This window comes from Pseudorca crassidens, chromosome 12 (genome assembly GCF_039906515.1).
Source record: "Pseudorca crassidens isolate mPseCra1 chromosome 12, mPseCra1.hap1, whole genome shotgun sequence".
Classification (NCBI taxonomy): Eukaryota; Metazoa; Chordata; class Mammalia; order Artiodactyla; family Delphinidae; genus Pseudorca; species Pseudorca crassidens.
The window spans coordinates 56,463,736-56,486,674 of NC_090307.1; the positions used below are offsets into that span (position 1 = coordinate 56,463,736).

The 22,939-nt window shown below is 35.8% G+C and overlaps 2 long non-coding RNA genes across 3 annotated transcripts in view; both read right to left on the minus strand.

Moving 5' to 3' along the window:
- LOC137203441 (uncharacterized) overlaps nt 1-6,046 on the minus strand; it is a 30,580-nt gene extending 24,534 nt beyond the window's left edge. Inside the window, exons 1-4 of the long non-coding RNA XR_010933117.1 lie at nt 5,916-6,046; nt 4,311-4,421; nt 2,112-2,285; nt 79-181 (exon numbers count right to left, since the gene is read on the minus strand). This is a non-coding gene — a long non-coding RNA (uncharacterized lncRNA). The remainder of the gene's footprint in view (nt 1-78; nt 182-2,111; nt 2,286-4,310; nt 4,422-5,915) is intronic.
- A 4,639-nt stretch (nt 6,047-10,685) lies between these two features.
- Nucleotides 10,686-20,131, minus strand: LOC137204132 (uncharacterized). Of its 2 annotated transcripts, none has more exons than XR_010933434.1 (4): nt 20,033-20,131; nt 18,394-18,481; nt 11,753-11,848; nt 10,686-10,850 (listed from the first exon to the last, which is right to left on the minus strand). It is a non-coding gene; the product is annotated as an uncharacterized lncRNA (long non-coding RNA). The 2 variants fall into 2 exon arrangements; XR_010933435.1 differs by lacking the exon at nt 10,686-10,850 and adding an exon at nt 10,936-11,047.
- Nucleotides 20,132-22,939: the final 2,808 nt, after the last annotated feature.

Here is a 22,939-nt window from a genome sequence, read left to right on the forward strand (position 1 = left end):
TTTTACTAAACTAAAAATAGAAGAGCACAGCCCTAATCTGACAGTAAGTATCTTCCAAAAAAACTATGGAAAACATACCTATTGAAATTTTGAAACCATTCCACTGTGATCAGTAAGACCATAAGGATGTCTGCCACCATGACTTCCATTCATCTGCCACCATGACTTCCATTCAAACTGTCTGAATTAAGGGGTGAGTTTAGGAAGGATGCTTGGATATTAGTTCCGTATGCAAAAATAAATCAAACTCTTATTTACCAGCTACAAATAAATAGAAAAATAAATACTAAAATTATACCATTTACAGTTGAATCCAAAAAGTCAAATACCTTGAAATAAATCTAACAAAAGATGAGAATTACCTTTACAGAAAAAACTTCATAAAGTTACTAAGATAGTAAAGAAGACCTAGATTAATGGATAAATATACCTTATTCATAGATTATAAAGATATTCATTCTTCCCAAGTTTTTCTGTAGATTTAACACAGTCAAAATCAATACTCCTAAAGGCTTTTTATTTTGTTGTTGGAAATTTACATTCTGATTCAAAAATTTATTTTAATTAAAAGGTTAAAAAATAGCCAATGCAATTTAGAAAAATAAGAACATCTTGACAAAACACATGTCAAATTGACCTTATAATCATTCTTAACCAAGTGCTATTAAACCAATTAGATTTTAGACAAGGTGTGAGATATATTAGAATAGTTTTACAAAATAACAGAAGATCCTCAAAAAAAGAAAAGTTGTGGAGTTTGGAAAAAATTAAATGATTGAATGTGTGTTATCCAGAGTTATTTTTATAAAATATTTCTTGCTGTTAATATGTTTATAAAACATACCAAAAAAAGCTAAGCAGATTCAAATTTTACTCTAACTTTTAATATGATTTTTTAAATACTAGTTAAAAGTTTTTGACACAAAAATTTCCTAACTGGAAGAGACTACATAACTGTGCAACAAAAGTGCCATCCCTGGGCTTCCCTGGTGTCGCAGTGGTTGAGAATCTGCCTGCTAATGCAGGGGACACGGGTTCGAGCCCTGGTCCGGGAAGATCCCACATGCCGCGGAGCAACTAGGCCCGTGAGCCACAACTACTGAGCCTGCGTGTCTGGTGCCTGTGCTCCACAACAAGAGAGGCCACGATAGTGAGAGGCCCGCACACCGCGATGAAGAGTGGCCCCTGCTTGCCACAACTGCAGAAATCCCTCGCACAGAAATGAAGACGCAACACAGCAAAAATAAATTAATTAATAAACTCCTACCCACAACATCTTCTTTTAAAAAAAAAAAAGTGCCATCCCAATCAAATTTAAATAAATTAGAAAAATAAAACAAAATAATTTTCACAACTATAAAGTAAAAGACTTATGTGCAAATTACTTGGAATCAATGAATATTATTTTCCAGCTATATAGACAAATATAGTTTCAATTTTTAAAAAAGATTTAAACTTAAAGATTTGAACAAGTGAAGCTACAAGATGCTATTTTTGTTTTATTTTTATTATTTTTGTAATTTTTTAAAGAATAAAAACTTAAAGAATGCTTTGTGGATCTATATATTGCTTTAAAAATAGTAAAACTCACAATGTAAGTAATAGAAATTTATGCACTAAAATTAAAATAATTTGTAGTAATTTCTTTTGTTAGGATATGTCATGTTTGACCCTGTTACAATGTTTTGAACTATGTAAAATAACGGTTTATTTCCAAACCTAAAAATTGTTTTAAAAATCTTATTAACAATTCCAGTTGCTACTATCTTAGCAGATCAGTTTCTTCACATTTTGCTGAAATACAGTCAAGGAAAAACACTTCAGGAAATAAGTGTATAATAATTAATGAATTATGTATACTTTTACTACTCATCCTAAATCACCTTTCTGTAGAAACTTTAGACATGGGCAAGTGTAAATAGACTCAGTAATTTTTTATAATTTCCTGATTTTCAATTATATTCAAACCATGGATTTTCACAAATATTTTTATGAATTAATAGGGAAGGTATATTTATCAACTTAGGAGAACAGATCTATACAGTTTGCTAACATGATTGATGATTTTTAAAATATTTAAACATCAGAAGCCTGGGCCTCTGTACTCTTACCTGCTGGGCCCCAAAATGTTAGTAGTGATTCTGCGTCCAGTTTTCAAACTTTTCTCCACAAAGGGATCATGCCCCTCTCTTTCCATCCTTGAATGTCACTGCTGCTGGAAGCCGACTGTTCTTCACAATGATTTAGAAATCTTTGGTATTCTGGGACACCATTAGCTCAAAATCCTATTTACAAATGTGATGTTTTTGATATTAAATAGTGAAATATGTCAGCTTGTAGAACATCTGCATAACTTAGTAAGCCAATATTTTCCAAATGACCAAATACACCTTTTCTTTAAGAAAAAAAAAAAAGAGAAGATGAGTTTTGGTGTAAAATCCAGGAATATTCACACCCTTTCAAAGAAATCATTAAAATACTCCTCACTTTTCCAACTATAAGTGTGGGTGAGTCTGGATTTTCTCTGTATAATTAACTGAAACAACATATTGCAAATGACTGAATGCTGAAGCAGATATAAGAACCCAGCTGTATTATAAGGTAGACATTGTAGAGATTTGCAAAAATGTAAAACAATATCACTCTTCTAAGTTTATTTGTTTAGTAAAATATAGTTCTCATAAAAATATAGTGTAAATATATTATTCATTTTAACTTGTACTAAGTGTAGTTTCTTATTTTAAAATAAATTCATAAATAAATATATTTTTTTATTTCCTAGTTTAATTTTTAATATAGCAAATATAGAAATATGTAAAACCACATAAAAACTTTTGTGGGTTTTCAATACTTTTTAAGAGTGTAAAGAGGTATCTATATTAAAAAAAACAGAAATGTTGATTCAACACATTCCTTCATTTTTTCGTTGAGGAAACTAAAAAAACACAGAGACGATGATCCACATTATCCAAATCACAGAATTAGTAGAAATGCTGAGACAAAAATCAAGGTTTTCTGAATTCTAATTATATTGGTCTCCTGAGGCTGTCCTAACAAAGTACCAAAAACTGGTGGCTTAAACAACAGAAATGCATTGTTTCACAATTTCAGAGACTATAAGTCTGAGATCAAGGTGCCAGCAGAGTGGGCTCCTTCAGAGGTCTGTGAGGGAGAATGCCTCTCTCCTAGCTTCTGATGGTTTGCTGTCAATCTTTGATGTTCCCTGGCTTTTAGATGCCTCATCCTGATTTCTGCCTTCATGTTCACACAATGTTCTCTCTGTGTGCATATCTGTGTCCAAATTTCCCCCTAGTCATATTGGATTGAGGATCCACCCTACTCCAGTCTGACCTCATCTTTACTAATGACATCTGCAATGACCCTATTTCCAAATAAGGTCACATTCTGGAGTGCTAGGGGTTAGGACTTCAGCAAATGAACTTTGGGGGACACCATTCAACCCATAATACAAGCCCAGTGTGTTCTTCCCCCAATCCTCCTACATATCAAGAAGTATTCTCTTTCCTAATTTCCTTTCTTTTCTCCCTACTGCATTCCAGTCTCACATTCTCTCAATATACCGACAGAAATACTCATATGAAATGCCTATAGGGAAAACTGATTCTCAGGAAAGCAACCATTATAATGGAAATAGAAGTTCAAAGTCAAGTTGGCTACAAAGAGGAAGTGCAACTTAAGATCAGCCTCAGATGATTTCAATAAACAGAGGTGAAGACAGGTAACATCTCAGGAAATTAAAGAGATGTCTCAGAAAGCTAACACATTTATGAACGAAGATCACAAAATGTTATCTCGTGCATTTACAGAATGTATTAAAACCTCACGTGTAAGGAAAATGTGATTTATCAAAAATTCTTGAGTAGCTAGAATGAAGTATGAATTCCAACCATGTCCCTTTTCTCTCCATTGACTATGATTTTGGGTGTTGGTGAAATGTATTCTTCATCTGAAGTGATGGATTATACTGGTGGAAAAAGTGATGTGTCCTATTCCCAATTCTGATAGAACTTGGTCCTCATCTACATGACAGTCTATAAGCCTTGCTCTCCTCCCTTTATAACTGCCTTCTTCTCCTTTCCCCCAAATACCCAACAGCTGATCTACTGTGAAGTAAAGGAATCAGAGCAGTCCCCAAAAGATTGTGCAAAGTATTAAGAATATAGTAAATTCAAAAGACTTTATGGAATTGAAATCACTTAATAAGGCACACTATCAGTCTGAATTCTCCAAAGAAACAGAACCTATAGGAATAGGAAGTTTTAGAGATTTCTTATAAGGAACTAGCTCACATGATTATGGAGGCCGAGAGTCCCAAGACCTGCAGTTAACACGCTGGAGACCCAGGAGAGCTGATTGTATGGTTCCAAGTCCGAGTGCAAAGGCAGGAGATGCCTGATGTCCTGCAGGAAGACAGTCAAGCAGAGAGAGAACAAATTCGCCCTGACTCAGCCTTTCTGTTCTATCAAGGCCTTCAATGAATTGTTTGTGGTGCCCAACATTGAGGAGGGCAATTTGCTTTATTGTCTACTGATTCAAATGTTAATCTAATTCAGAAAAGCCCCTCACAGACACACCCAGAATAATGTTTAAACAAATACCTGGGCATCCTCTGGCACAGTCAAGTTGACACATAAAATTAATTATGACAGGTGCATAATAGTCAAAAATGTTCTGTGCTGAGAGAGATTAAATTACTAATGCAGTTAATTACAGAGTTTTTAGCCAGAATACTGTATTAAAATCTCAATTTAGATTCTTCTCCCTTTATGTGGCCCTCTGCCAATAGACACACACACACACACAGTACACACACACACAGAGGCAATTTTGAAAGACCTTTACTCAGCAACTTTTTGGACAGATAGCAGGGACAGTTTGAAATAATTTGGTGCTTTTTCTTCCTTTTGTAAAATACTGAGCACATTGAGGAGGCTAATTAGCTTGCCCAGGATGAGAGGAGAGAAGAAGACAGGAGGACAAGATGGGAGTGAGAGGAAAGGTGCCCTAGACCCTGAGCAGCACGCAGAGGTGGAAAGGCCTCAGCAGTGATGTAACTGGATACACAAACTGCTAGAAAACAGGATAAAATACATAATTTTTATATAAAAATAAATCTATAACATAATAATACAAATATATAAACCAACTATTTTCAGACACTTTACCACAGGTAACACAGGACTGTGTCCCCTAAAAGAAGAGAAAGAAATCGGCTGATCCAGGAATAGCTTTCTGCCTGGAGGCATTTCCCAGCGGGAGCTCAAGCACAGGAGACCAAGCAGAGGGAGCTGTCGTCCTGAACTGAGGAAAGAGAGGTCAGTGGCTGTTCCGGTGGCTGAAGCACCTAGGTAGCTAGCTGCACAGGAAGAAAGCTCTAGAAATCATCATGAGGCTATTTAAATGTATGCTGTGCTTGCAACACTGAGGCCATGCTAGAAATGCCCTCCCAAGCTTAAAAGCAAGCCTTTAGACTTGAGGAAATGTGACAGAAACTAAAATAGATTTGGAGCTAGCAAAAAAAAAAAAATTCCCAGTATGATTTCTTCTTTGATCTGTTATCGAGATGCCTATTTATAAGTTTCCAAACATATGGACTCTTTTGTTATCTTTGCCTTGTTGATCTCTAACTTAGTAACACTGTACTGAGATAACGTGGTTGGTATAATATTTGATTTACTGAAATATGTTGCAGCTTGCCCTATGGCTTAATATATTATCATTTTTGGCAAGTGATTAATGCGTGTTTGAGAAGAATGTAGACTCTCTAATTGTAGTCTGAACTACAGATATACATTTGCCAGTATATCTGGTTACCTTTAAGAATAAGAGATGCATACTTGGATTTTTTAATGTCAATAAAAATCAGTAACCTTACCCTTTCGGAATGGTCTCACCTTCAGCTGTGGGTAGCTTAAGTTGGAAACACAAGAGAAGAGCATATACTAGCTGGCAAGGTCACATGTCCACACCTGTGGCTACCTGGTCTCCCAAATGCTGCTGATGTTACTTCCAGTTGTATCTAGACCTCAGAAAACACACAAAAAAGTCAAGAGAATTAGAAAGCCCTTCAACAGAGGGGAAGGTAGCTGTGACAAATAGACATTTCAATAGGGGGAAGAAAAAGCTATTAAGATAAACTGAAGATCAAAGTGTCTGAAAGTTTCCTTAATACTAAGTTGACTAAAATAGTTTAGAAGAGATAAAGATTTACATAAAGAAGCATAAATCTCCAAAGAGAATTGACTCAATTTTGCAATTGAGTGGCGGGCGTGCTAATATTTGGTGGATGAGATTCAGAGGCGCAAAGGAAAGGCATTGTCCTGGGAGATGCCCTAACTTTCCTACAGTCCTGGGATCATCAGTGTAAAGAATGAGACTGTGAAGTAGTCCTGACAACAAGCTCCTTCTGCCGCTCAGGATTTAGACCACAGTCTAAGCCGCACTGTCCAATACGATAGCGGGGAGGCCACATGTGGCTATTTAATTTAATTTAAATTTTAACTTTAATAAAAATTAAATTTTCCTTTAGTTATTTCTTAAATTAAAAATGGAATAAAATTAAAAATTCATTTATTCCATCACATGAACCTACTTGAAGTGCTCAATGGCCACATACATATTAAAGAACACATCCTTCATCACAGAATGTTCTTCTGGACAGTACTGGCCTAGAGGGCACCTATGGTCTCCAGGGGGCTCTCTGTCTCAAGAGCAGGCTCAGCAGATTCTGGACAGGCAGGAGGGCATCAGAAACTCTGTGCTTATTCTCCTGAGTGAAGTTTGAGGGGGATGGAAACGAGGAACGGGTCCAAGAGGATGCTGTTGTGTGAGAAGATGATTGCCTGAGGGAGAACTAGCTAAATTATGAGGGATGAAAACAAAGGAAAAGTAGAGACCTTGACAACTGAATGTCCCCCTGAGGGAAGATAAAGGAGTCAATGAGGAAAAAAGTATTCCTTTTTCCACCACTGGAGCCCCACTGGGCTATGTGGTTAATCCCTAGCACAAAAGAGGTTATCAGACAATGTCAACAGACAGAGGGTGAAGGGAGAGAGGGGTATGGAGAACCTTGCTTTTATACGTTCAGAGGGTTAACTGTTCATGACTTAGGGGGGATTGGAAGATGATAAAACTTTTGGCACAGAAGACTCATCTTTAAAATTTTTAATTTATCTTATGAAGCAGCTATTTGGGGATTATGGCAATTGACATGATGGTCTAAGGTAGAAACTAAAATGTAAAATGAGAACTGTCATTTACATATTCTTTCATGATAGTTAAGTACATTAAGGAAAATTATGACAGGTATTGCTGGCAAAAGCATGCTGGTGGTTTTTGCAGTTTCCACACAAAAATGAAATTATGCTTTCAATAATGTTTTTCTGGTTATTGCTTTCTCTCTTTCTGAGATTCCAATTTGGTTCAGATGAATTTAAGAATATCCCACCAGTCGGGACTGACATATACCACTACTATGTATAAAAGAGATAACTAATAAGGACTTAACTGTATAGCACAGGGGACTCTACTCAATACTTTGTAATGGCCTATGAGGGAAAAGAATCTAAAAAAAAAAAAGTGGATATACGTATAACTGATTGACTCTGCTGTACACCTGAAACTAACACAACATTGTAAATCAACTATACTCCAATAAAATTTTTTTTTTAAAGATTAAAAAAGAATATCCCACCAAATAAGAAGACTTGAAGAGTTCTGTGCTTTGTTTTCAGTTAAGAGCAGTGGGCATGATCCAAGGTCCTGAAGAGCAAAACGAGCTTCGACTTTTGGCAAAACCGTCAGGAAACGCTTTCTACCAAGACCCATTCCTGCCTCTCCTGAGCAGTGAATCTTGTCTGATCCTTCCTGCAGAGCTGCTTTAGATAGCCTAGATTTTCCCTTTTTGTGACTATTTGTGATAATTTTTGAAATCTCAGATATTTATGATAAATGCATCCAGAAGTTCCTTTTGATTCCCCAAGATTTGAGTGTATCACCTCTTAAGGGATATATATATATATATATATATTTATCACAGGGAAAATGTACAGTGCATTCTGATAATGTGTTTCATCCTTCACAATTTATCCATTTGGAAACCTCTATTGGGCAAAATCGCATAAACAAGGTTATATATGAAGAATATAAACTCAAAGAAATATTAAAGTTTTCTATAAAGATGAGATGTTGTGATTGATACCTTCTATGGGGATCTTTCTGGATAAACTGACATGACTTTGTTATCAGAATTGATTTCCATTTAGGAGGACATGCGCTTTGGCCTGATGACTTGCTATATATGAATCATCATTCCATTACCTGCAGGAAAAAAAAAATGCTAGTTTCTTGTTCAGCTTAAGAGAATAAGAACTTAATTTATTGCTAAATTCTTAAGAACAAAAGTAGTTTTGTATTGCAAGTTTTATTGTCAAAGACTGCCTTTCTCTTTCCCTTCTATTTTTTATGCTCTTCATGTTCAAGACAATACAATTGACAGTTAATCAAGGGGCTTAAGAGCTGGATGCCCCCTAGGGTGCCTGGGGCACCTGGCAAACATCTTTCTTGGTACCCTTGTCTACATGCATAATTTGAGTCACCCCAAATCTAGAAGCCAGAACCATTCTGGTGGCCCAGTCTCATATGCCCCAGGAAATAAACATTGTCCTGCCTAGTGGGAGAGACACATTTGCCTGGGAGCCCTTCTGGAAATGGGAAGACCAAAATAATGCCATAAATGCAGAGCTAAGAGCTGCTCAGGGTATCTAGTGGACCCCATGCCTGGGATAGAAGGTAAGAGAGAAAGAAAGAGCCACAAGGGAGAAACCAGAACTACAGGCTCCCATGGATTCTGGACCAGGCTCAGGTAGCCCTTCTTAAACAGCACTGCCACCCAGCAGTTTCCAGGCACCCAAAGTGGACTTCAGGCAATTTCCAAATGTTATATTAAAAATAATAATATATTTGATATCTGTCATAAATGTACATGACAGATGATGTATCAATGAGAATATTTAAATAGAAACAATGAGAAAATATAATAGAAATCTACAGAAATGTTATGTAAAATGAAAATATTCAGTTACATCTGTCAGAAGAGATTGAGTAACCAAAATATAAGGATTTTGAGAGACAAACATAATAAATAATATATATCAACCTAGGTATACCAATGATATATATCAACCTATGTATACTAATAAGAAAAATTAACTTCTTTTCAATTATTGTGAAAATTTAAGAAATTGATCTGATATCACAAACACATGGACAAGCTCCAAAAAGTAGAATAGTACATAATGTATTCTCTGACAACAGAACAATAAACTAGATGTTATCAAAAGGAAGTAGGAAGATAAAGGAAGGACTAATTTAATTACTTAAAAGGGTAAATGTAATTATTAAAAAATCTTGAGTAAAATAGAAAATCAAAATAGAAAGTACAGAATAATTTTAACATACTGGTAACAAAACAGGTTATATTAAAATATCTAGAAGTTTCACTTCTGATTATGGTTAAGATCCTACTGGAAAGACCTTTCAAATAACAGCTATTAAGTCCTGGTCATTATAAAAAGATAGCTTCCTCATCACACAGCAGAGTTAAATGGATCGCGGACAATTCTGGTAAGGAGTACATAAATAAAGGAGAGAAGTTCCATGTTGTGCATTCACAACTTTTTTTTCCAGGCATGTGGGCTAATGAGAGCATTGGTGGAAAAATACTGTCATTCTTGACTGGGGTTCCAGAAGAATAAATCCAGGAAAACAAGGGCATTCGAGAAAGAGTAACCCCCAAAGGGAAAGAGCCAGACTGTGGTCACCAAATTTGATCTACCTAAATCTGTGAGTGACCCCAGAATAATAAACGTCCAGAGTGAACTCAAAGCCACCAGCTAACAACAGATCTAAACTCAGATCAGAGCTGCTATCTGAAAAGCAGAGCTTACAGTTTAAGTCTAATCAATATAATTGCCTGATAAGTCAAATGAAATAGCATTCATCACAGAAAAATAACAGAATCCAGTGCCCTCGTAACTTAAGTATCATAATATCCAACATGCAATTCAAGATTAGTTGACAGCTGACAAATCAATAAAATGATATACAGAAAATAAAAATCAATGGTCTGAGTGAATCATATATTGGAATTAACAGGATTTTAAAATAGCTACTATAACCATTCCCAAAGATGTAAAAAATATAAAGGCTTGTGATGAATCAAAAGATATAAAATATCTTTAGTTAAATAAAAATCATTTTTAAAAGACAAAATGGAAAGTCTAAAAATGAAAAATACGTTTGAAATAAAATATTCACTAGAGAGACTTAGCAGATTAGAGATAGCAGAATCCATAATTTGACCAACATCTCTCCTTCTTAATTCTATCTTGGCAGATTTTTCTTTGCTTTTTTCTTTCTTCTTCTTTTACTTTTTTTTCCTTTTTTTTTTGTACAGGGTTGGAATCAGGAAATTGTGGATGAGAACATATTTAATTTACTAAATTAGAAATTTGGCATGCGGAGGTAAAAGCATAACAAAAAATTACACTTGATCAAAAAAAAAGGAAGGAAAAGGTGGTTATCACCAAGAATCAGGTGAAACAGCCAATCTCCTGCATTGCATACTTTAAAGCTCTTTTTAAAAAATTTACTTACTTATTTATTTATGGCTGTGTTGGGTCTTCATTGCTGCAAGGGGGCTTTCTCTAGTTGGGGTGAGTGGGGGCTACTCTTTGTTGCAGTGCGCAGCCTTCTCATTGCGGTGGCTTCTCTTGTTGTGGAGCACGGGCTCTAGGTGTGCAGGCTTCAGTAGTTGTGGCTCATGGGCTCTAGAGGTTATATATGAAGAATATAAACTCAAAGAAATATTAAAGTTTTCTATAAAGATGAGATGTTGTGATTGATACCTTCTAAGGGGATCTTTCTGGATAAACTGACATGACTTTGTTATCAGAATTGATTTCCATTTAGGAGGACATGTGCTTTGGCCTGATGACTTGCTATATATGAATCATCATTTCACTACCTGCAGGAAAAAAAAAAATGCTAGATTTCTTGTTCAGCTTAAGAGAATAAGAACTTAATTTATTGCTAAATTCTTAAGAACTGGGACCAGGGCTTGAACCCGTGTCCCTGCATTGGCAGGATGATTCTTAACCATTGCACCACCAGGGAAGTCCCGCATTGCATTTGTTAAAAATCACTTCTTATTAAGCAGAGACATTGGAGGTAAGGTGGTAGAGCTAAGAAAAAATGTCAGTAGCCCCACAGTTTTCTTTCCGTTTCTCAATTCATTATCTCAAGCCTCTTGCAAATTAGACTTTATAATGTCTCTCTGTGATCGAAAATCCAACTGTATTTAGCCAAGGTAAAGGCAGCAAAATTTGATTTTTTACTACAGAATATTATAACAAATCCTGTTCCATTATACTTTATGAAATCTGCTTTATAGAAACCTCTACCAGAAATTTAAATGTTTCTAGTCTCATACATAATTTCTTTCTCTCAACATTATTCTCAGGTAAAAATGGATGCAAGTATAAGTCACAATGACATCCATAAAAAATGTCTCCGGCTCATTCCTATAAAAGATCAGCCTTTGGTAGCTTCCATCTTAGAGACAGATTCAACAGTTTACTTTTATAGGCGCTGCAAATTGCAGTGGTAACATTTTTCAATTTATTTTATTTGTTTGTCCTTAATAGATGTTGCTTTTATTTTTTATTTGTACCTGTGGTCTGACATTTCCTCTGCATCCATTTCCAGAACTTCTGAACCACAAAGCAATCCATGAGCTGATCCCAATCAAGTTGCTGACCACATCTACCTGCAATCAATGATAGTTTCATGTCACTTGAATTCTACAGAAGCAAAAACAAACAAACAAAAACAACCAAAATTTGTTAAGTCAAGAAATTCTGAAGTTGGTATTAGCTATTTCTGAAAATTCATTTTCCTACGGGCTTTGACTCCAAGCTCTCTGTGGAGACAGGCAAAATGTCATGCCGGCAAAGTCTGTTTTGTACTAGTCTCTACTTCCTAATTCTGTGTCTCTCTCATCTAGTGGTGCCTCCTGGCCTCACCTGCTCATCACCGATTCTAGTTCTGCCTTAGAAGGTTTAAAAATTTTTGATTGTAGACATTTTCCACATTTAGTTGGAAATAATGAAGAAACTTCGTACAAATATGTTGCATACAATCTAAAAGAGAGTAAAACTTTCAACCACAGATCCAGCTCCAAATGGATAATTTTGGGTATCAAATTGACTGATTGTCTCTTGATTCCCCTGATATCAATCTGGCAGTGCAACTGAACTGTGGGTTATGCTGCCACACTTTTGTGGATTCTAGGAGAAGACACGGGTTTCCTGAGTCAGAGATGAAGTAACTTTTATTATTCAGTAGCAAGAGTAACATGATTTTTTCCACCAATTTTGCAAGTTCCAATTTCTCCCAGGGTACGCGAGGGAGACTAGGTGGTATCTGCACACACAGTGGGTTGTGCTATAAGAAAGAAATCCGGAGCTTAGGTAAACCAAATTTTTATAGTAGTAAGAGGAAGACATTGTCATTAACTCGACTGCATTAGACAGTAAGCATGCCTACCCATTGCTCCAGAGGGAGAGACACTACTTCTGATTTCTAGGGCTATTAGCTAAACATCCTTGAAAAAATAATCCATAATTAAAGGCAGTTAGTACCTTGCTCATAAACCGGGTAGAAACAAGAGAGATCTGTGGATAATTATCTTCCAACAAATACTTAGCGGCTTTTATTTTCCAAAACCTTTTTTAATTTTTGACAAAATACCATCAAAATAAATCCATAAAAATTTTGAACACATTCAGGTTTCAGGCTATTTTTTAAGTCATTGAAATTTAGAAGGTTTGAGAGAAGAGCAGTTTGCTTGGCATACATAATGGGATTGTTTCCAAATAATACCCAGTTCTCTTGTCAAGTCCATCAGAGAGTCAGTGACTTCAGCGAGACAGGAAAATGTAGAAATACCTGCTGATAAGTCAACTTGGTTGAAGTTAGCAGGGAAGACCCACATGTTAATAGATGCCATTGTTCTCTGAGAGAAGAGACCTTTTAAATCACGATAATGGGAAATGGGGCCTGAAAGACAGCAATACCAAATCCTAACTGGTATTAGGTATCCAATCAAAATTGATCCTAAAACCATGGGACATATTTTCCTGCAAAAATATGTAATGTTTAGTGTTTCAACTCTCCAACAGAACAGGAAGTATATTACATAATTTCAGTAGCACTGAAGTATTAAGAAAAGTGACTATGTACATTCATAACAAAAGGCCCAAATTAAAGCTTTTTTATAAGAAAACATTTGGGTAAAATTGATTTTCAGCATTATCTGTAAATTGCAAGAAAACTAGCTTGCAGTGGGGAGGATAAAAAGATAACTAAATCGGCAAATACTTAGCTTTGTTTTTCAAATACCTGAAAAGTTGAGTTTTTCTATTTTATATGAAAGTGTGTCTTTAAAATGTGGAGCCTAATTAGCAAGCAATAAAACTGTCTTGCCAAGCGGTTCTAAAGGTCTAGCTCATAAATAATATAAGAAGAATCTTCATTAAGCTAGAAGACATTGCTACTTTAAATATATTACACATGATCTTATAATTTTGGGTTTTATAGTTTTAATTGAATGTTTGCACCACTTATAATGTCACAGCCTTTATGATTTCACTTAACAATTGCCATCTGAAACTTTTCACATTATCCTGTAAGTCTTAACAAAATGTGTGTGTGTGTGTGTGTGTGTTTTCACCTAGGTTTCCTTTTTAAATAAAAAGATTAGGCTTTTAGACAGGCACAACAAAAACATTACTTTCTGGTTTTAATTTTCCTGCAATGACATTAATTATTTATTCCACAGTTACTGAACACCGGATATATATAAAATATCATGTTTATCACTGGCATACTTAGATAAATATGTCACAATCTTACACTAGTGAAATTTACAAGCAAGTAGTCGATTCAGATATGCAAACAATATTTTCCTAAGAACAATTTTTCCTAGCTTGAGCTACATAACTCTGAAATACTTTTTTATCAGATAATTTTCATTTTTAGAGCTAAATGGGTCTTTAAAACTCATTTAATATAACTCCTTCAGCTTTTAAATAAGAATAAAGAAGTCCAGGAAGATTGTTATTTGTCCAAGTGTCCCTGTAACCCTGGAATTAGAAATAAATCTCCAAATTCAAGTCTAAAGCTTTTTCTGTTGGTGAAAATATCTGAAGCACAGTACTTATGGTAGATCACCAAACCTTGAAATATTTGTGGTAAGTAGCAAAGACACCTCCTAAGAATGATTTTCTCATTTTTATATAAAATATGATTTTAAATAAATATGAACAAATTTGATATTATTAAAAATTATGGTTTGTTAATAACATTTTATTTTTGAATTATCATTTGTTATAGTTACCAGTTTGCCAAACTACTTTAAAATAATTTTAATTAATTTACGCTCTGTAGAGTTCAACTTAATTATACACATTTATACTTACTGTATACTTATTTATATTTATATATTATACTTATTTATACGTATTTATCAGTATACATATTTATACTTATTCCTGTTTTGTACTCCCCTGAAAAATTATTAAAGGACACATACTTGAAAAGTACTTCAGACATTTAGATGAGGGGAAAAAATTCATGAAACTCAAATTTACTTACATTTGTATCAATAATTATTAAAAGATTTAGCCTAATGCACACAAGTTAAGGGTATGTTACCTGCCTAAAAGACATCAGTGCTTTAAAAAAGGGCCAATGTCATGTCAAATACACCTTCTGTCTGCTCTATGTATCAAACACTACTACTAAATAATAGCTCTTTTGTCTCTATGGTCCTTATGAATAGAACATGTATATTGAGAGTTTTTGTATTTTTGCTTTCATCTATAGCTGTAAGAGGCACAGAATGTCTCCCCATTACCAAGGGAAATGTCAGAAGCCAAAATATACTTGATCAGTATAAAACGGCTGCCAGTCTAGACCATTAAGGCCCCCAAAAGTCCACATATAGTAGTACGTTTGACTGTGTACTTTGAGATTTCATATACTTATATTGATATTCATATACTTATATCAACTATATATTACATATAATATGTTTAAATATGCACATACATAACATTATTATAATTATCAATTATATTATCAACTGATCAAATATATATCAATACATAATTGATCAAATATGTATTAATTATATATAAATACATATACACCTATACACACATATATGTATTCAGTATTTATTTGAAATATTTACATCTAGGTCCAAAGAGAACTCTAGCAGAGAATATCTGAATTTAGCTTGCAAAGGAGTGGTTTAATTATTCTTTTGGTTGCTAAAATGGATCAGAGACCAATTCCAATGTGTGTAGGGGGTGGCTTTCCCCCCGCACCACCAAGAAATGCTTAGGACACCAGCTGGGTTTCCTACAATTCAACACAGTGTTGACACTATCTACCAGGAAATAGCATCTGTTCCACAGGTTACAGGCTCAGTCTCACAAGATCACCCTCTACCCCAGGGGCCAATCGCAAGCCTAAGTTAACACCTGTGCATCTGACCAATCGGCTATACACTGAAGGTTGCAAGGATCCCCCTCCTTGGATTTCGGATGCTAGTTTCAAGTCCAGGCTGTAAACTGTACTTCTGACTAACTGGCTCTAAAACAGAGGTTCCCATGACCTCCTCCCCCTTTGGATTCATTTAATTAGCTAAAGCAACTCAAACACAAGGACACATTTACTTACATTTACCAGTTTATAATAAAAGGATATGATAAAGGACACAGATGAACATCCAGATGGAAGACGTGTAGGGCAAGGTATGCGGGGAGGCGTGTGGAGCTTCCCTGTCTTGCCAGGGCTCGTCACTCTCCTGGCATCTCCATGAGTTCACCAACACAGAATCTCTGAACCCTATCCTTTTGGGTTTTCATGGAGGCTTTATTACACAGTCATGACTGACTAAATCATTGGCCATTGGTGACTGATTGCACCTCAGCCCCTCTCCCCCTCCCAGAGGTTATGTGCAGGGGCGCGGGAGATTCTGAAAGTTTCAGCTGTCTGATTACAGGGTTGGTTCCCCCGGCAACAAGGCAGCATTCGTTACCTGAGGGCTTTCCATAAGTCACCTCATTAACAACATAAGACACCTTTATGGCTCCCATCACAGGAGATTACAAGGTTTTAGAGCTCTATGCTCTAAAATAGAATGGGGTCAAAGTCCAAGTATAAATTTTTCTTGTTATAAATCACAACATCCCAGTCCCAAAGTACAGTCTAGCACCAATTATATGAAAAATTCTTTCCAGGATAAAAAATTATATGCCAATCAGAGGATTAAGATTTTGGAACTAATGTTGTTTCCTCTGTCACCTGACCTGAACAACATGCTGAAAACAATACAGAGCAGTGATGAGTCAGATGGAGGCATTTCCTAGGCTTGGACAGCAAGCTGGAGGGCATCTGACATCAGTAACGTATTGATCCCACAGGAAATACACTGTTATAGTCAATATCATAAACTGAAGGTTTAAAAGCTTACATTCTCTACTCAGCCAGCAACTACTGTGTACCTATGTGCTAGGCACATTTCACTTATCATGAGTGTAGGCATTATTTACCTAATTTTGAGTATAAATAAATTGACATTGACCCCAGAGTGGTTCAGTGAATTGCTTAAGGAGACAAAGCGAGTCACAAAAAGAAGTTCTTTCTAGACATAAAATTTAATGTCTTTCCCTATGTTTGTTTGCCCAGGTAATTTGAGGTAGTAACACATTCCCTTGGCACTTTCTCTGCTATGATATAAACCCCTTGATCAGCAGCAATACTCTATGGAACACTCGGATGGTGGCCAGGGCCTTCAGTGAGCACATGGATGTGGTGCTAGCAGAAGCATTGTGGCAGGGAAGACAGATCCACCTGCAGGATACGTTGTCTCTCCCAGTGAGGATGAATCAGTGTAATCAATCACCCACCAGGTGGCTGGCTGGTACCCCTGGGAACAGTGCCATATTAGGGGCTCAATAGCATTTACTGTTAGCAAGGTAGACACTCATCAGTAGTGGTAGCCAGGTCAGGTAAAAGAAAAGGAAGACTGTGCTGTAGATCTCATGCATCACTGCCACCGTGCCACATCATTCATGAGCCTATTATGCAAACATTGGGTTGGCTGATGAAAGTGGTTGACATCCTCAGAGTGCTTCATTTTGTCCTTTTAATTATTAACAGCCTCCTTAAGATACCCTTTTTTGGTATTCACATGAGGCACAAATATCTTCACACTGTGCCGACTCCAAGTGACCCATCTATCTACCTGCTTCTCCCCTAGACTTCCTTTTTACCCATCTTACAATCCTGTTCCTTCCAAGTTCCCGACCATCCAGTGCAAAAGGAAAATCAAAATGCTAAGAGAGTGCTCTGAAATGGAGCCTGGAGACCACTGAGGCAGTGTGACTTATGCACATCTCAGCAGGATGGAATCTGACCTTCTGATCACTTATCTTCTTATGGCAGGCAGCCAGAACATCTGCACAATGTTCCAGAAACTCAAGACACTCATCGGACCCTTATACTAAGATAACTCAAGGTAGCTTATCTGCTTATCAGACCCTTACTCCAAAACAACACGGGACAGCCATCTCTTAAGGACAAATATTTCCTTTCTTGTGTCAGAGTAGAGCCTCATGGTTTTTGCAGTTTACAAGCCCTGACTCTATCTCTTCCCTGGAACACGTTTTCAGTTTTACCTGGATCTGTGTCTCCCAAATTGCAATTCTTAAGACTCCAAATAAATTCTTTTCTTACTTGCAGCCTTCTGTATTGTTGTTTTTTTTTTTTTTTTGCTTTGGTTGACATCAGTCAAAGTCTTAGCAACTTCCCTCAAAACGTTGTAGATATATATTCTGGCAACTCACTCCAGATAATCTAACCAAACAAATTTTGGCCAATGGGAAAATGTTTCCTTTACTGCTATCCTTCAGCATCATGTCTGAGTTGAGCTACAATGCTGTAGTCACCCACTTTCAGTTGGTACCAGCATTTCTTGCAGACCTACTTATTTTCAAACTATACCGAGTTTTTTCTTCTTCTGTTACCTGGTCATAAGCTACTTCCTATGACAGACTGAGAGAGAGGAGGCAATGTAACAGGAATGGTACTGTAGGAGTCTGAGGCACCCATCGCATAATGTAGTTCTGAGTTCATTGCCTTTCATACAGCCTTTCCAGTTGGTGATAAATTGCTACTGCTTATACCCACCTGTATGGCTTACTGAGTAAGATAACATCCAGTTCATGACAGAAAACTTACGCTGCATGGGCAACTGCATGGTGTTCCACAGTTAAGCATTCACTCTCTAACAATGCCCAGTAGCAAACACGGTAGCTTTCACCAAGCCCTGTAGCAAACACAGCACAAGGCCCAAATATAAGGAATTTGTGTATATCTGTGCACACAGAACAAATACCAGGAATTTAAAACAGTAATATTAAATACATTAAATATTAAATTAAATACATTAAATACATTAAATATTAAATATTAAATACATAATATTAAATACATTAAATACATTTAATGATTTACAGGAATAGGCATAATAGGAAAAGCGTCATGAATAATTCCACTCTTATACAATTTTCCCCAAATTGATCTATAGATTTCACACAATTCCAATCGAAACTTCATGAAGCTTTTCATAGAGATTAACAAGCTAATTCTAAAATTTAAATTGAAATGCAAAGAACATAAAATAGGTAAATAAACTTTGAAAAAGAGGAACAAAGTTCGATCCTGACTTCAAAATTTAATTTAAAATTATAGGAATCAATACTGTACAGTATTGCTATGAAGATAAGTATCTAAATCAATGAACACTCTAAAGAAACTAGAAATTGTGCATTGGGAAATGATAGTCCTTGTACCACACAGTCCCTGAATAACACATGATGCATATAGAAAAAAATAATTAAACTTGACTCTTATCTTACACTGTATAAGAAAATTAAATCACAATGCATTATACGTACATTAAACATACAAGCTAAAACTCCAAAACTTTTAGAATACCTAGGAGAAAATACTTCAGTCTTGGAGCAAGCAAAGATTCCTTAGCTAGGTAACAAGAAGCAAAACCTTCAAAATAATTGGGGACATGAACTGAATCTAAATTTTAAAAAATTTGCTCTTTGAAAGTACATCGATAAAAAAAATAAAAATGCAAGTAAAGATACGAACGTCCTGTGTATGCTTGTGTATTCTGCACTCTTTATTAGATTAACAGAAAACAAACATAGAATAAATAAAATTACCAAAGCAAAATGTCAATTCTATAAAAAGACCAAAAAAAAAAAAAGAAATAGAAAAAAAATTGACAAATCTCTGGCAAGTCTTTAAAGAGGGAGAGAGAGAGAGAAAAGGCAGAACAATAAAAAATTATTAAGATATAAGAGGAATATAACTCAGACATCACATTAAAGACATTGGAGTACAATTTTTTTGTATTTTATTTACTTTGTTTTTTATAAGCAGGTTCTTATCAGTTATCTATTTATACATATTAGTGTATATATGTCAATCCCAATCTCTTTATTGATAGGCATTTAAGAGAACCATATACCATGTTTACAGACTGAGAGTCTCAGCATAATAAAGATGTCAACTCTCCCCAAACTGATCTACAGTTTCAATGCCATTCCAGTAAAATCTCAACAGATCTCAACAGGTTGTTTATGAAGTCTGGAAAGCTGATTTTTAAATTGATACGGTAGAGCAAAGGGCCTAATTTTGTTTTAAAGTTTGTTAAATAACAAGGTAGTGAGAATTGTCTTAACAGATATCAACATAATGCTGTGCCATACGCTATGATAACTAAGACAGTGTGGTATTAATACAAGCATAGATATGCATAAACAATGCGATAAAACAAAGATCCAAGAAACAGACTTACCCATAGTCAGTGGAATGTGCTTTATCGCAGAGCTGGAATTTCAGATCTTTGGGGAAAGATCTATTTTTCAATAAATGGAGCAGCAATTAGGAGTCTACCTATAGAGAAATGAAATTAGACTCCTACCTCTCAAAATAGATAAAATTTAATTCTAGTGTAATGAAGATCTAAATATGAAAGGCAAAATTATAAAATATTATAAGATAATAGAAGAAAAAATGCTATGACCTTGGGAAAGAAATGGATTTCTTAAACAGGACACCATAGCATATATTGAGGAGGTCACAAAACGTTGAAGTTATAGCATTAGAAGGATCTTCCACGTGGACTTTCAAATATCCCAGGATATATGGAGGACATGGAGTAGAGAAAAAGAGAACAGTGGTTAGAAGAAGGAAGACAAAGAAGCAAAGGCCAAAAGCCTCTATGATTTATGAAAGTAGCCATTAAATCAGAAGACGACAAAAACAGAGTGGAAGATGGAAGTATGGTGCGTGGCATGGGCCTCATAAGAGGATAAGATTTTGCACACAGGAGAACGTATAGAACCTAAGAGCAACGATGGAGTGCTAAGAGAATGGCTGCCTCTTGGTGGTACATAGAGTATGGGGAGAAATAATAAACCAGAACTCAGGAGTGCTGGCTCCCTAGGAGATTGTACCTTGGGGGAGCATTGGATTTCCTTTCTGCCATAGGGTTAAAGAGGACAGAGGAGGACTAAGAAAATAAGTGTATTTATTTATAATGGTTTTCTCATCACAGAGGCCACAGTAAAATTGAAATATAATGGGAAGAAGATAGCAGTGGAGTAAGTACATAGTATAAAGACAACTATAGGGACTTCCCTGGCAGTCCAGTTGTTAAGACTCCATGCTTCCACTGCAGGGGGCACAAGTTGGATCCCTGGTTGGGGAACTAAGATCCCACATGCCGTGTGGTGCTACCAAAAATAAAATGTTTTTTTTTTTAATTTGTAGAAAAAATAAAGACAACTATAACTGAATTCATTGCAGAACTTAAATAATAATAATTATTGCTAGCATAACATGACAAGATGAGAAGCGCTGCAGAGTTAACTGACCCAGTTCATAGTCCCAGGAAAATCCCATGTGTTGTGTGAAGTATAACAAGGTCAACAGTGGGAGCACTTGTTTAGATGTTCCCAAAAAGGGTAGCCACTATGGACACTGAAACAACAGGAAAACTGGGCTCTGAAGAGGACTCAGCTCAAAAGAGGGAAGAGGTGTGCATGAAGGCAGAGTATTGCCCTGTCAGATGCATACATCTGGCATCTCAAATTTTTCACCACTCTGTGCATGTTCACAAATGACCATGAAAGTGCTGCAGTATTTATTTTAGGTTACAAATAAATTTTAGCCAGTAAATGAATTATCAACTATGAAATTTATGGAATATTTCCACAAACAATGAGGATAGACTGTATATACTAATGGTCTGCAAGATTTGGTCTTCAGATGTCTTCTGTTGGTCCTAATAATGATAATCAATAATATGCTAAACACAGATCACATTCTTCACTTGTTTAAATACTTTTATATTTAAATATTTATATATAAATCTCTTTATATATTTTAAAATTGGAGATTTAATACTTTTAAAATGATGGATTTTAGCTGCTCTTTAAAATTTGGAGGATGTGGCAACAATTAGGTCCCAGCTCCAGTATGGCAGTAAAATCCACTAGACCCAAATAGTGGCTGAACACTTTGGAGGGACAGGGCCTGTGCTCTCCAGTTCCGTCTTTTGAAACACCTGCCTGCTACGTTAACTGACATTGGCCAATGTTGGTGTTGAGTTTGAGATCCCTCCTTTAGAGGTCTTTAGCACAGTCTTGTTTTTCTCCACAAGCAAACAACCTATACCAGTAATTCCAAATCATGCTTGCCTTAGAATTTCCCAGGAGTTGCCATTTCCTGAGGATTCACGCACTGATGGCTGAGCAAGTAAAACTCTTCAACTGAAACACTGCCCTTTACTCTTTGTTCAGGAAGACCTGATTTCCTAGGAAATGTGTCTAATATTATTGGATAAAAAACACTTTTCAACTTACAACTTTAGAAATAAATTTCTTAGGCTCCCTTAATTTAGTGAGTTGATACAATTCTGAATAAATTTAGTTCTGCCTCTAGGACAACCAAGTCTTGAAGAGAAAATTCTTCCAAAATTATAATTCTAATCCCAGAGAATCCTATGTCATTTTCATTGGTTTGGGTTATTTCAAATACTAACTACACCTCTTATCCTGTTAATACCCAACCCCTTGCACTGTAATTCCAACATTTGAGTGGCCATTGCAAAGGTGTGCTTCGAGCTCAGTTTCTAGGGTAATGATTTTACTTAAAATGTCACTGAGTCTTTGCCTTATGTCTAAAATCCAATATGGTGTTCCCTAAAATGAACACCAATTAGAGCTAAGTCTAAAGTGGCCAATCTGAGCATAGGAAACATTCAAACGAGATACAAGTCCAACACAAGAAGCCTTAAAATATAATTTAGATATTTATTTTTTTAGGAGGAAGCATCATGAAGTAAAACTATCTTAAAATCCTCTTTAGATATTTCTCCATCTTACTAGAGGTTCATACAAAGCACTGCTTTTAAATACTGCCATCTTCTTTCTTCAGTCTCCCTTTTCAATGCTGTGAGGCTCTTTCGTTGACATCCTTCCTTTTATAAGCAGTAGACAAGAACTACTTTAAAGTCTCACCAACCAATGTACAATATCACTCTGAGCCTCACTCCTCTGAGTCTCATCACACTAATTTTGAAATTTTAAAAATGTACTATGGTTGAATGCCTATCTGTTTCCTCCACTACACTGGGAATTATTTTAAGTCAGAGACTATCTCTTTAGTATCTCTTCGGACAAGCTGATAGCAGGTATTC